General features: G+C 36.9%; 1 non-coding gene across 1 annotated transcript; it reads left to right on the top strand.

The window, feature by feature from the left end:
- Positions 1–2796: 2796 nt before the first annotated feature.
- On the top strand, positions 2797–2870 carry Trnat-agu (transfer RNA threonine (anticodon AGU)). The gene has a single exon. It is a non-coding gene; the product is annotated as a tRNA-Thr (tRNA).
- The last annotated feature ends 11591 nt before the right edge of the window (positions 2871–14461 follow it).

The following is a 14461-nucleotide window of genomic DNA, read 5'->3' as shown; positions in this document are numbered from 1 at the left end:
CATTTGAGTAGAACATATAACATTCAGCAAACACTCTGTGTGCATTGCAAACTTTTACTAGTGCAGCCATTTTTTTAACTTGAAATATTTGAATTGCCTAGAGTATTTCAGAAAACTTTGTAGTTTACTGACAATGATGGAAACACACACACACACACACACACACACACTTATTTAGATTTCCTTGGTTACCAATAGTGCATTTATTATCATTATACTGATAAATCAGTTACATTTGTACTTGCTGCATCATTTAAAATCAAAGTTTGTGTCATGTTTGTTTTTCCTCATTCAATGCCTCATCAGAATGTTCAACTATCACCAGTCTTCCATTACAAATGCACCTATGCGCACACACTCGCCCTCTCTCTCACACACACACACGCACACACATAAGAGTGCTGCAAACAGGGTCAGTATCATCTTAGCCTCTTCTACCATTGCACAAGTTTTCTACTTCTATGCATTCTAAGGGGATTTTATACTCATCTTTCTGAACCTCAGATAATTTGCTTTTTCATCATTCAAGAATGAGCTTTTTGTACCCCTACATACACAAAGTGTATAAGGGGGTACATGTATATAGGAATCAGCGTGTGGTCGGTCGGGCATCAGTCTGTTGCAAATCTTGCGCCCTGAACTCCTTCCACAATTTTGAAGCAATTGGACTCAATTTTTTTTTGTACATGATGACATTGAGGTGTAGATGTGCAAGACATGTTTTTATGTTTGTCGGAGAAAGCATTGCCATGCTGAACACAATTTCCCCAAAAACCTTGTGAAGTGAACTACTTCCACAGTACTTAAGCAATTTATTTCAAATTTGATATGTATAATGATCTATAGGTGAAGTTATGCAAGACACACGTTGTATTTGTACCTGACAAGGCATTACCATGGTAACAGCATATTAACTGCAAAACCTTATGAAGTGAACTACTTCCACAATTTTGAAGCAATTGGACTCAAATTTGGTGTACATGATGATATTGAGGTGTAGATGTGCAAGATATGTTTTTTATGTTTGTCGGAGAAAGCATTGCCATGCTAACCACAATTTCCCAAAAACCTTGTGAAGTGAACTACTTCCACAGTATTTAAACAATTTATATCAAATTCAGTATGTATAATGATCTATAGGTGAAGTTATGCAAGACACACATTGTGTTTGTATCTGACAAGGCATTGCCATGGTAACAGCATATTTTCTTATTAAAAAATCTTGTGGAGTGAACTGCTTCCACAATTCTGAAGCAATTGAACTCAAATTTGGTGTACATGATGACATTAAGGTGTAGATGTGCAAGACACATTTTTTTTTATGTTTGTCAAAGAAAACGTTGCCATGGTAACCACAATTTCCCAAAAACCTTGTTGACGAAATACTTCACAGTTTTTAAGCAATTTATTTGAAATTCAGTATGTAGGGCATATAATCTATCTATCTATGTGTAGTTATGCAAGACACTTTATTGTGTTTGTACCTGATGTGTTGCTGTGGTAACTGCATTTTTCTTCAAGTCTTGTGATGTGAACTACTTCCACAATTGTTAAGCAGTCAAACTCACCAAACTCGCCAAAAAAGAAAGATACAACCCGAAATAAAAGAAAATAATTTTAGATTTTACCTTCACAATCAGGCCTCTAAAAGATGGAAATTTGATGACCAGACATCTATTCTTGAATAGTGGACAGTGGTTCTGGGCCCTGCTAATATCGAGCCCTGATGAAATATTACAGTATGTCATTCCTGTTCTGAAAATATTGTTATTGGCAGGGTGACTAGTACAGTAGTTATCACTGTAAATTTGCAATTCATGTATACTTTGTGTGAATTACATTGACATACTGAAATGATGCCAGTGCAATGTTACAATCACTGCCAGTGGCCTCAAGGTAGAAATAGATAATGAGAAATGACCTGCCTTGTGTTTAACCAAGGATAGAAAGGTTAAGAAAGAGAGCGTGCAATCTAGCATGTCGTTGAAAACATGCTCTTCTACACTGCCTGTGAAGAAAATTACTTGGCCACTTATCAAGTTACAATAAATATGGTAGTAAGTACAACTTCTACATACAGATTTTATTTCCATTGCATTTATGTTGGTAAATGTTTTCTAAATATAATCATGGTGCATATAATTATATGCGATGGCGGCATTTCCAAGTTTCATGTGTGGCAAGTGACCACTCCCCCTTGTATCTTCTCTCACTTTTGTTTGCATGTGTATTGTATGTTTGTGGCGTATGTCATGCAGAGTGTAGTTTTTGTGCATTCATGTTGTACCTGTACTTGCATTGAATTGCAAGGAGCATTGTATGTTTGTGTCTTCTCTAACTTCTTACTTCTTGTACCTTGTGAGTGCATGGTTTCTTCCTTTTCCTTCATGTGTGTGTGTGTGGTGGTTATTTTTTGTTTCATGTATACACATACTATTGCATAATTGTACACAAACTAATATATATATATATATATATATATATATATATATATTAGTATCAACACTTGAGAAAGGGCGGCGAGACGCTCGAAAATTTGTGTGAAGAAATAAACCGTTGGTGAATACAGCATGAACTTTGTTGCAGCTTTGTTACTTATATATATATATATATATATATATTTTTTTTTTTTGAAACAAGAAAGGGAAAACTGACCAGAAATAAATAAATAAATAGTGAGAACTTTGAGCAAAGAAAATGGGTTTTCATTGGGATTCGAACCCGAGACCTCCGGATTACTAGACCTCCGGATTACTAGACAGAGAATTAAGGGTTTGGGACGAACACCGATCTAGGGCTTTCAATAGCTCAGTCGGTAGAGCACCGGTCTAGTAATCCGGAGGTCTCGGGTTCGAATCCCGATGAAAACCCATTTTCTTTGCTCAAAGTTCTCACTATATATATATATATATATTATATATATATCTTGGCTTTGCTTCGTAAACGAAGATTTAGGGGCATTGACGTCCACGTCTGGCGCAAGCTCGCTGGTGGCTGAAGAGGCCAATTCGTGACAGGCACAATCGACCACAACGGCTGCAGGGGAATGACAAGTCCGGGTTTTGTGTTGTGGCAACACGGTTCTTCCTCCTTCTTCGCTTTTCTTCTATATATATAGATATATGTATATATATATACTCCTAGATGGGTCATTTGGAAGACATTTCCATTTGTTTTATATGCAAATTTTAAAATACATGTTCAATGGCAATTTACGCAATGGAGACACAAAAATTGTCTCCTTAATGACCAGTTGTCTCCCTAATGAAGACACTTCCCCCCAATATGTCTCCCTAAGGTGCCAACTAGGGATATATATATATACATTTACACACACACACATATATATATATATATATATATATATATATATATATATATATATACATACATATATATATATATATATATACATTTACATATACGTATATATATATATACATATATGTATATATGAAGAGTTTGTTCGCAAAAACCGATAAGTCCATATTTGCCAAATGGAGATATTTGCGATTAAAGGTCAAGAAAAATAAAGAGAATAATAAGAAAATTGTCGCTTCTTTTGACTAGAACTTCAAAAATGTACCTTTATATGTAGTGACCAATATATCATTTAAAAGGTATTATTTTGTACTTCATGACAGAGACCATACTTCAAAATCTTCAAAAATGGACTTATCGGTTTTTGCGAACAAACTCTTCATATGTATATATATATCCCAGCCTACAAACAGAACAATGACCACACCACAACGATCTACGACCATGATCCCCCACCCGCCGCTTCAGAATCGCTCATGTGTGACTCAGTTGACAATGTTGAGATCACAGGCATCGAGACAATCAGAACAAAATCCCGCCAAGTAATCCTCCATAGAGAATCCTTCTGGATAAAGAAATTGAAAACACTGACCCCAATGGCATTAACGTTGACCAATGAACCCCACATAGCCCCTTTCCTGAACCCCCGCACTCTAACTTCAGATCACAGTAGAACACCCGTAGCAGAACACTCAGCCATGACCAGACAGGACACAATATAACCCAACACAGGCAAAACACCCTAATTATTTTCAGGTTAGATATATCGTGACTATTGAGATTTCATTTGTATGTATCAATATTTATTGTATGATCACAAGATATATGAACAATGTTGAGCGTAATGAGTTTATGTGATTTGATATGAATGAAATGTATAATGGTGTATAATGATGGATTTGGGAAAATGTACGAATTTGCGATTTCTGGCACAATTACGTTCGTATATATGATTATATGTAGCATAATAGATATTATGATTGTGAAATTTTGTTGATATTTATTGTATGATGACACGATACATGATTGCTGTTGAGCGTCACGAGTTGATTTGATTGGATATGAATGATATGTAAAATAGTGTATGATGGATTTGGGAATATGATTTTCTGATATTTTGATATGATTATGTTTGAGTGTATATGCAAAATAAGAGGTATTATGATTGAATGTTAATTATTGTATTTTTTGGACAGAAGATGAGCACACGGTGCTGTGATGCAGGACATCACATCAAAATACCTGATACCGGTACACGTCTCACGCAGGTAATTCATAGAATGTTGTTGTTTATATATCTGATTCAAGAGTTGATATATTTTGGCAGTGGTTCAGGTTATTATATTTCGGTAATATAAGAAATATCTATGATATGTTGATTTAGATAGTGTTATATCAACCGGAGTTGTGTGTGTGTGTGTGTTTGCTTGGGTATGTGTGTGTGTATGTGAATATATATATATATATATATATATATATATATATATGTGTGTGTGTGTGTGTGTGTGTGTGTGTGTGTGTGTATGTATACATATACGCAATGCAAATAGACATATGAACATGTCTATGATGTTTGTGATTATTATGCTTAGAATTATGAGAAAATGTGGTTATTATATGTCAGAACTATGATAAAAGAGTCTATTCATATACATTTTCTGGATATATGATGTTATTTTGATGATGAGATGAGGCTAGATTGGATATTTGTATTAAATTGACTGATTGATTTGTGTATATAAAGGAAATAATTCAGAAGATATATATGAAATTGCATTCCATATTATATGACACATGAGGTTGTTCAGATAATAACTATTCTGTTGGTAGATCCTGAGGAAGGCCTGATGAATGGCTGAAAGCTTGGCTGAATAAAAGGGAGATTCAAGATCGAGAGCAACGTCTGCCTCAGTGTAATTTCTTTCAGTATATAATGCTATCCATAATGAGGCACCGCGCACGTTTGGGAAGGGAACTATATATTATATATATATATATATATATATATATGTGTGTGTGTGTGTGTGTGTGTGTGTGTGTGTGTGTGTGTGTATATACATGTATATGATGTTCATCTTGGAATTTTCCACATGTTGGACTTCAAATTTTATAATAGGAAGAATGAGACTCAAATACGCCATCTGTTGATCCAATAAGAAGATTTTTATTCACAAAATTTTTAACCGCCTCGGGCCTTCGTCAGGGTAGTGTACTAGGACAATGATATTAAAGGGAAGGTAAACCCCAAGAGCAATGTGGATTGAGTGAAAGCAGCAACATTAGTAGAACACATCAGTGAAGGTTTGAAGAAAATCGGACAATCGATGCAAAAGTTATGAATTTGTAAAGTTTTGGTGTTGGAACCGCTGAATGAGGAGACTACTAGAGGTTATGACGTATGAGTGGACAACAATACCAAGAAAATATAAAGAAAATACTACAAAAATCCATTTTTCATGAAAATTACAAATTCCATCAACTTGACATTGACATATGTTAAGGGTAGCAATTATTCCCCCTGCTTTCTGAAAGCGGTTGGTCCATTGCTCTTTCATAATTCTAGAAAAGCGAATTTTTGTTGAATTTCCTTTATATTTTCTTTGTATTGTTGTCCACTCATACGTCATATCCGCTAGTAGTCTCCTCATCCAGCGGTTCCAACATCAAAACTTTAAAAATTCATAACTTTTGCATCGATTGTCCGATTTTCCTCAAACTTTCACTGATGTGTTCTACTAATGTTGCTGCTTTCACTCAATCCACATTGCTCTTTGGGTTTACCTTCCCTTTAAGTTCTTGCAAACATACCCTTTGGTAAATCATAACAACATAACATCATAACAATACTCTGTGTGCATGATGCATGTGAATAAAAACCTTGTTGGATCCACAGATGGCGTTATTGAGACTCATTCTTGTAATCAAATATTGAAAGTCAAAGAGCGTCCAACAGGTTATGGGAATTGACGTAGATGAATGCATGATGATATTACAAAATCCCTTCTGTTGCAATAAACTTGGTATAACAATTATTTTGTCCTTATCTCATTCCATTATTCTTGCCATATAAGGTAGACGGGGAGATTTTTAATGTTATTATCTAAATGATGGGGTTTTACTTTGGCCCAGTAGGTAATGTTTGTCTATTTGCACAGTCTGCTGCATTTGTAAAGTGTAGGGCCTACACAATAGGAAGAAAGGGGGCTGAAGGACTGACCAGGAAGAGCACCAATGTAAACATTCCAGTGGGGTGTGTTGGCTCTCCGGAGATCTGGGGGGCATTTCATGAAGCATTTTGGTCAGATATTTTTCTTACAAACTGTTACAAGCTATTGAAATCCCTGCATCTGATTGGCTGAGAGCCCAATTTGTCCGACAACTTGTCAGACAAAATGCTTCATGAAATGCCCCCCTGATTGGTTGGTTCTGTGGGCGTTGTCGGGGGCTCGGCTATGACCTACAACCGTCCTTCATGAGGCAATATCATAACAGGGAGGTGGATCTATTACTAGTATAATATAGCAATCATCATTTGAAGTGCGTTCAGTCATTTATACACGCAATACACAATCATTAAATTTTATCCATTTCATGACGTACCTCTCTTTTATCGTGTAACAAGGTTCCCTCTTCAGTTTGCTGTTTTGCGGTCGCCTTTACTGACTTAAAATCAGAGCGAGTCAGACTCCGGTCATGTGGTAACAAGATATATACAGTTTTGCACACAACCAAAACACGTGTTTCTGTTGTGTTACCAGGAAGGGGCTCCTTATACAGTATAATGTGTACCGAATGATTCCAAGACCAGCTGTCTTAAATTAGACGACAAAATGACCATATTCTGCATAGTATTATAGTCTGCAGGGACTAGCAATGGGTGCTGAGAGAAAATTGGCAGTGTGCGAGACAAAAACTAAATAATGCCAAAATCATCATTAGGAGCAGTGAACAAACCATTAAATGTCTAGGCATATTGATCTCTGCCCTCACATTTCGATATCCATTTACGAAGTATGTTCACGAACCCAAGAGTCACTTCAGTGGTCTCCGATTCAGAGATTGCAATACGGTAGGGCCTATGTATGTCAAAAGGTATCAGGCCCTACATTGTAAAATGAAAATAAAGACTGAAATAAAAGCTCAAAAGATACTGAAAATAAAAACGAATAAACACACCCAAAATTGCACATTCAGATCTTCTTCTGACAATTGACATCACCCTGGACCGCATGATGACGACGATGATGAAAATAATAATGATGATAGCTATAGTAATAATAATAATAATAATATAACTTTAACCATTTTGAACAAAGGTAAGTGTACACTGGTGAGAAACACTGTGAAACAGGGGGCCCGGCTGATGGAATGCAACATGCACCCTACGCTGATGACAGTCAAGTAAACCTTTGATCGCGAGACATTCATGAGCTCATTTTGATCACGAAGGGGCGATGCTAGGACTCTCCGCCTGTCTCAGTGATGTTAAGAGATTGTCATTTGAGCATAAGCGGAAGCTTCACGAGCTCAATTCAAGTTCCGTAATATAATATGACCATCATTCATTTCTTGACTTTCAATCTGAAAGCATTTCTTCGATCGATCGTCAGAGAGTATTCGAGACCTCGAGATCATTCTCGACAACAACCTGACTCTCAGATCATCTGATTAAGAATATCTGTCGATCTGCCTCATGGGGTGTTTGCAAAACAGGAAAGATAAGGAGATAAAAATGATCTCGATAAGTCATCAAGGGAACGATTATTTCATGGGATGCCTCCATCATCTCGTCGCATTTGCATTATTTCATGAGCCGATAGCTGACACGCGCTTTCCTATACCTTCAAGATCTTGTTTCTCTCCACATCCTACACTATATACAACACCATGCAGACGTCTTCGTTCCGCTACCACTGTCAGTCTCCACTTATCCCGTCGGACCTCGTACCACCAGTTCACATTATGGTGTCTGATAGCACCTTTTTCCTCTCTTGCCCCATAAACTATGGAACAATCTCCCCATCAGCATCCGACAGGCCAATACCTTATATAGATTCATTTATTTTTCAGGCAGGGTTGTACGTGTTATATATATGCGGTGTTAGTAGGCCATATACATTGTTCTAGTATAGTTTAACTGTCGTTATTATGGCCTACTTTTTATTGTCTAGTGTGGATGTGGATGTATACTTGTTCATTGTTTTCTACTTCACTTGCTATCTTTGCATTCATTTCCCAGGCGCTTACAAATATGATACCAAGCGCTTTGTAAATGTTGTGTATTATTAGTTATTATCATTATCGTTATTCACTGCTCATATTTTTGGAAAATATAATATCTAAGTGCAGCGATCGAGCATGGGAAGGTGCATGTGGGAGCTTTTGCATTTGTAGAACCGAAAATCCAACTAGAGATTGTAATTTGTCATCACTGACAAATTAAGGTGATCCGATCTTTTTTTAATCAATGATTCGAGTCCTGATACTGCAAAGTCTCAGCTACAACATATTAAAATCTGAGAGAAATTCACCGAAGCATAAGTAAGATAGTGCTCGATAAAGAGAGTCATGTCAATTTTCACATCTAAAAAATTCCCTCCCATAGAGATAACACGTCATAGCAAAGATAGAAAAAGAAGTACATATGACCTTTGACCCCACTTTGCACAGACAAGATGGCATCTGAGCAAAAAGTGGTTAGTTTATGAAATGATCCCTGTAACATGGTCTTTACGTGTGCAAAATATGGGAAAGATAGGACGTGTATTCACCAAGATACAGGATGAAACATCTATGACCTTTGACCCTAATTTACATACCCAAGATGGCGTCTGATCAAGTAGTTGTAATTTTATGAAATAATTTTCGTGACATGAACTAAACATGTGCAAAATATTAAGGTGATAGGGGCTGTTTTTCTTGAGTTATTGCAAAGAAAGTTGCAAAAAGAAAGAAATATTTCAATACATCGAAGATAAACTTTAATTTCAACCGAGTTTTTTCACGTGATCCCGACAATGTATGAAAAAACGAAGGGCACACTTACGATAGCCCTACATCTCAGCTACAACATATTAAAATCTTAGAGAAATTCACCGAAGCATAAGTGAGCTAGTGCTCGATAAAGATAGTCATGTCAATTTTCATTTCCATAAAAATTGCACTCCCATAGAGAATACACGTAAACTGGTCAAATTCGACAAGGTTACCTTCAATCCATTTTTTCGAGGTGATGTCGTCATCAAATCAAAATTGTTTAATTACATTTATGAAAGAACATTTCATAAGCTACAACATATTGAAATTTGGGTGAAAATTGGCAAAGGATTAGTGAGATACGCTCGAGTAAACTTGAAATTTGATGACGTCATTTTGAAAATTTACTTTTTTTACTTTATTAAGAAATTTGATATCTTTTAATCATTTTTTCAGTATCGCCAACCCATGAAATGACATGTACAACTCATCAGCTTTTAGAATATGTCAAGAAAATGGGGGGTCATCGTCCATCCTGACGAGTAAAATCCGATTTAAAATTGGCGGTTTTTTGGCATAGTTGCACAGTGTATCCCCATTGAGGCACGCGCGGAATTTTGAATTTGACGGGCCCGTATGATGTCATATTGAGTCGGATCGACTTGAAACTTGATAGAAATATTCCTTGACATTGTGGACATCCGATCCGTGTGAAAAAACTGAAAATTTCTATTGCATATGAGCTGTGCGTGCGCATATGCGCGCGCGCGTACGCGTCCGTCCGATTTTTTCAATTTTTCAAAAAATGCTCCAAATGGTCTGAAACGTGTGCAAAAAAAATTTGAGCTCGATTTGAGCATACAAATATTTCAACGCGCGCGTACGCGCACATACCAAGAGAAAATGTAAATTTTGAGAATATGAGTAGAATGCGCATAACTTGAAATATATGTGACGTAAATTTCACTGAAAAACTTCATTCCATTAATGAGATATGATTGAGAATGTGTTTTCATATAATGACGTCATAGTGACGTCACGGTCGACTGATCACTTTGATTTTAGTTCGATTGCCGTCTTTGGGACACGATACATACATGGTATAAGTTTGAACTTGATAGGCATAGTACTTTCTGAGCTAACCTCTGCACAACTTTTGGGGAGAAATAAAGAAAGAAGAAGAAGAAGAAGAAGAAGAAGAAAGAATCCGTACAGATACAATAGGTGATCCGAGAGGATACTCGGATCACCTAAATATCCGGTGCACGCCTTGGGTGCGACACTTGGAAAAATTTCACTCAAAACAGTTGGCAATATACGATTGTTACTTGTTTATTCAGGTAAAAAAAAACCAAAACAAAACTAGGTTAGTTCATTATGGCGTGATATTCAAACAAATGTATACCATGCACTCGTGTATCAGTTTTGTTCACTGACCTTGCCCGCCAGCATGGGGGGGGGGGGGGGGGGGGGGGGAAGTCGTTCGTTTCAAATAGCATCTCCAAAGAAGTATTGACACCTCCAATTATAGGCAAGGGTGAAAAGCACGATATTTTACTCTTAATTTCCTTTCCGTTCTCTACATGTTCAGGGTTTCTTGTCTATTTTTCATTGTAAGCATAATTATGATATTTCTGGATAACAGACCTAACGACAGCGTCGGGTATGACAACGTGCGGAGAACAAAATTCCTCACCTGGGGCAATAAAATAGCAGGAGATCCTATAAGAGCGTTATATCGTTTTAAGAGACACACACACACTGATAACCTTTTCCCAGGTAAATTTCCATGACAACATACAAGTTCATGCCACTGATCTCTAAAATTTCTATGTAAAAGATCAGTGTTTCATGTGCGAAGGGGTGTTATACAATCCATGCACAATGATCGGCGAGCGGTGCGTGCTGCAATGTGTGTATGAACGGCATCATGCTACCGCGAGAGCGTGGTCGGGCCACTCCATTTTCTTCTTTATACCAGCCCATTGTCCAAAGTCATTGAATCCCACCAAGGCGTTCAACATGTGGTGTGCTGACGACACACAGATTTATGTTACACTCAAAACCAAATGAGAAGGCTGAAGCAGCTCAGAAACTTCAGAACTGTCTTAGGAACATTAAAATCTGGCCCTCAAACAACAAGCTTTGCCTCAATGAACAACAAGGAAAAGTAGAAATTACGCGATGCGTAATATATGTCCCCGCCGGAAGTATAGCATTTAGTAGCAAAATGTACAATATAGGTAAAAAATCAAGGTCAAAGGTCAAAGAAGTCAAAGGTCAAAATTCTGTACAGAAGTTTTAAAGCCCTCACCTAGTGCCATCACATAAAGCAAACGGAAGCGAAATCGGGTTAGAAATGGCGAAGGAGTAGCATTTTGTAGCCAATATACAATATAGGTAAAAAAATCAAGGTCAAAGGTCAAAGAAGTCAAAGGTCAAAATTCTGTGTTCAAGTTTTGAAGTCCTCACCTAGTGCGATCACTTAAAGCAAACGGAATCGAAATCGGGTTAGAAATGGCGAAGGAGTAGCATTTTGTAGCAAAATGTACAATATGGGTAAAAAAATCAAGGTCAAAGGTCAAAGAAATCAAAGGTCAAAATTCTGTGTAGAAGTTTTGAAGCCCTCACCTACTGCCATCACATAAAACAAACAGAATCGAAATCGGGTTAGAAATGGTTAAAGGGAACATAAACCCAAAGAGCAGTGTGGATTGAGTGAAAGCAGTAACATTAGTAGAACACATCAATGAAAGTTTGAGGGAATTCGGGCAATCGATGCAAAAGTTATGAATTTTTAAAGTTTTGGTGTTGGAACTTCTGGGTAAGGAGACTACTAGAGGTTATGACGTATGAGAGGACTACAACATGAAGAAAATATAAAGGGAATTCGATAGAAATTCATTTTTCATGAAAATTACACATTCCATCAACTTGATACAGATATATGTTAGGGGTAGCACTTATTCCCCCTGCTTTCTGAAAGCGGTTAGTCAAGTACTCTTTCACTTTGCTATAAAAGTGATTTTTTTTTTTGTGGAATTCCTTTTATATTTTGTTTATATTGTTGTCCACTCATACGTCATAACCTCTAGTAGTCTCCTCATCCAGCGGTTCCAACACCAAAACTTTAAAAATTCACAACTTTTGCATCGATCGTCCGATTTTCCTCAAACTTTCACTGATGTGTTCTATTAATGTTAATGCTTTTACTCAATCCACATTGCTCTTTGGGTTTGCGTTCCCTTTAAGGAGTAGCATTTTGAAGCAAAATGTACAATATAGGTCAAAGGTCAAGGTCAAAGGTCACAACTGAAATTCTGTGTAGAAGTTTCAAAGCTCCCATGTAGTGCTATCATATAAAGCAAACAGAATCAAAATTGGCTCATAAATGACAGAGAAGTAGCAAATAGAACATTTTGATCACACAAGGACGCACAGACAGACAGACGGACGGACGGACAGACGGACGGACACACGGACACACACACGTACGGAGCCCGTTTCATAGTCCCCTGTTCGAACTCGTTCGGCGGGGACAAAAATCAGAGATGATCCATATATTCCAAACATAGAAACACCAATTCCCAGATTTACTTTCTGATGTAAGTGTAGGTAAATGGGTACGTGATCTTGGTTGGATCATTGACAAAAATCTTACCCTTCAACACCACTTTAAGCACATTATTTTGCAAGGCAGCATCTTTTGGATTGTTCAAAATTGTGATGGGAAGATAAGAAAACTATACTTGACCGACCTACAACTGCCAAATTAATGCATGCATTTGTTTCTCGTCATCTAGATTATTGTAATTCCATATTTTCTAACCTCCCTCGGACACATTTACTCCCACTTCAACGGGCACAAAATTCTGCCGCAAGACTTGTCTCCCTCTCCAGGAAATCCGAGCTCATAACTCCAATCATCCGTTCTCTCCACTGACTTCCCATACATATAAACATATCTTTTAAGTTCTTCTGCTCACATACAAAATTCTGAATGGGCAAGCCCCCAGGTATCTCACAGATCTTGTTTCTGTACGTTCAACTATTAAGATCCCTCCGTTCATCCTCTACAATGCAGTTTACTCCTGAACCTCGTACTTCCACAAAATATGGTGATCGTGTTTTTTCTTTAATAAATTGCCCCTTCTCTCTGGAATGCTCTACCTGCTTATATACATCTAGCTACTTCCGTTAATCAGTTTAAGACTCTGCTGAAAACATATCTTTTTAGTAGATAGATCTAGTCCTTTGGAATGGTACAGTTGTGCGTCGGTCGATGGAGGTGCACACTGATTTTGATTTTCAGTACTTATTGCATTTATACACTGTATCTATTTTTGTAGTCAAGTTGTATTTTTGTATTATTTTGGACTAAATATTATTTTTCCGGTAAACTGTGCTCTTAGAAACATCCGTATTAAGCGCCTTATATATATAAATGTATTGTATTGTATTATTATTATTATTATTGGTATCATTATTATTATCATTAATTGAATGTTGGGGTAATTACCCCAGCTGGCTAGGGTAGAATTTTGGCAGAAGTTACCGCGACAACGTCCGAGCAACATTTTGTCGTCGCGGTAACTCTGGTTTGAAAGGCTCCTTAGTAGTCTGGTAGGAATGGGGGGTCCCCATGCACCCTCCGAACACATTTTTTTAACTTACTTTTTTGTAACCCTTAGGGTGTCTAGTTAATGAAATTTTTTGTTCCCAAGAAAAAATCGTGTCCCATGGGGGTCATTGGCGGCCATCTTGGCAGCCATCTTGAATTTTCAAGGAAAATCATGAATTTCCATAACTTTTGAACTACACAGCATACAATTACAAATAAAGAATTTATTCAGGATAAATGTGATATGAGGAATCGATTGAAGTTGTTATTTACATGATTAAAGCAAGTTTTAAACAAGAAAAGCCTAAAAATATGACAATTTCAGTGTCATTTACACCGAAAAATACCCAAATAGTTTTACTTTTCAATTACATAACATACAATAACAAAGAAAACATTTCTGCAGAGTAAATACGGCATGAGGAATCGTTTGAGATAGTTATTTACTTGATTGAAGCAAGTTTCATACTAGAAAAGTCAAAAATAAGCGAGAAAAACTAGTGTCTTTTACTCAAGAAATTGACCGAATAGTCCATATACATA

Source organism: Diadema antillarum, unplaced genomic scaffold (genome assembly GCF_040938485.1).
Source record: "Diadema antillarum isolate AM-2024a unplaced genomic scaffold, OU_Dant_1.0 seq00000604_RagTag, whole genome shotgun sequence".
Classification (NCBI taxonomy): Eukaryota; Metazoa; Echinodermata; class Echinoidea; order Diadematoida; family Diadematidae; genus Diadema; species Diadema antillarum.
The sequence above is the reverse complement of the archived record's forward strand: the minus strand, read 5'-3'. Positions and strand labels throughout refer to the sequence as shown.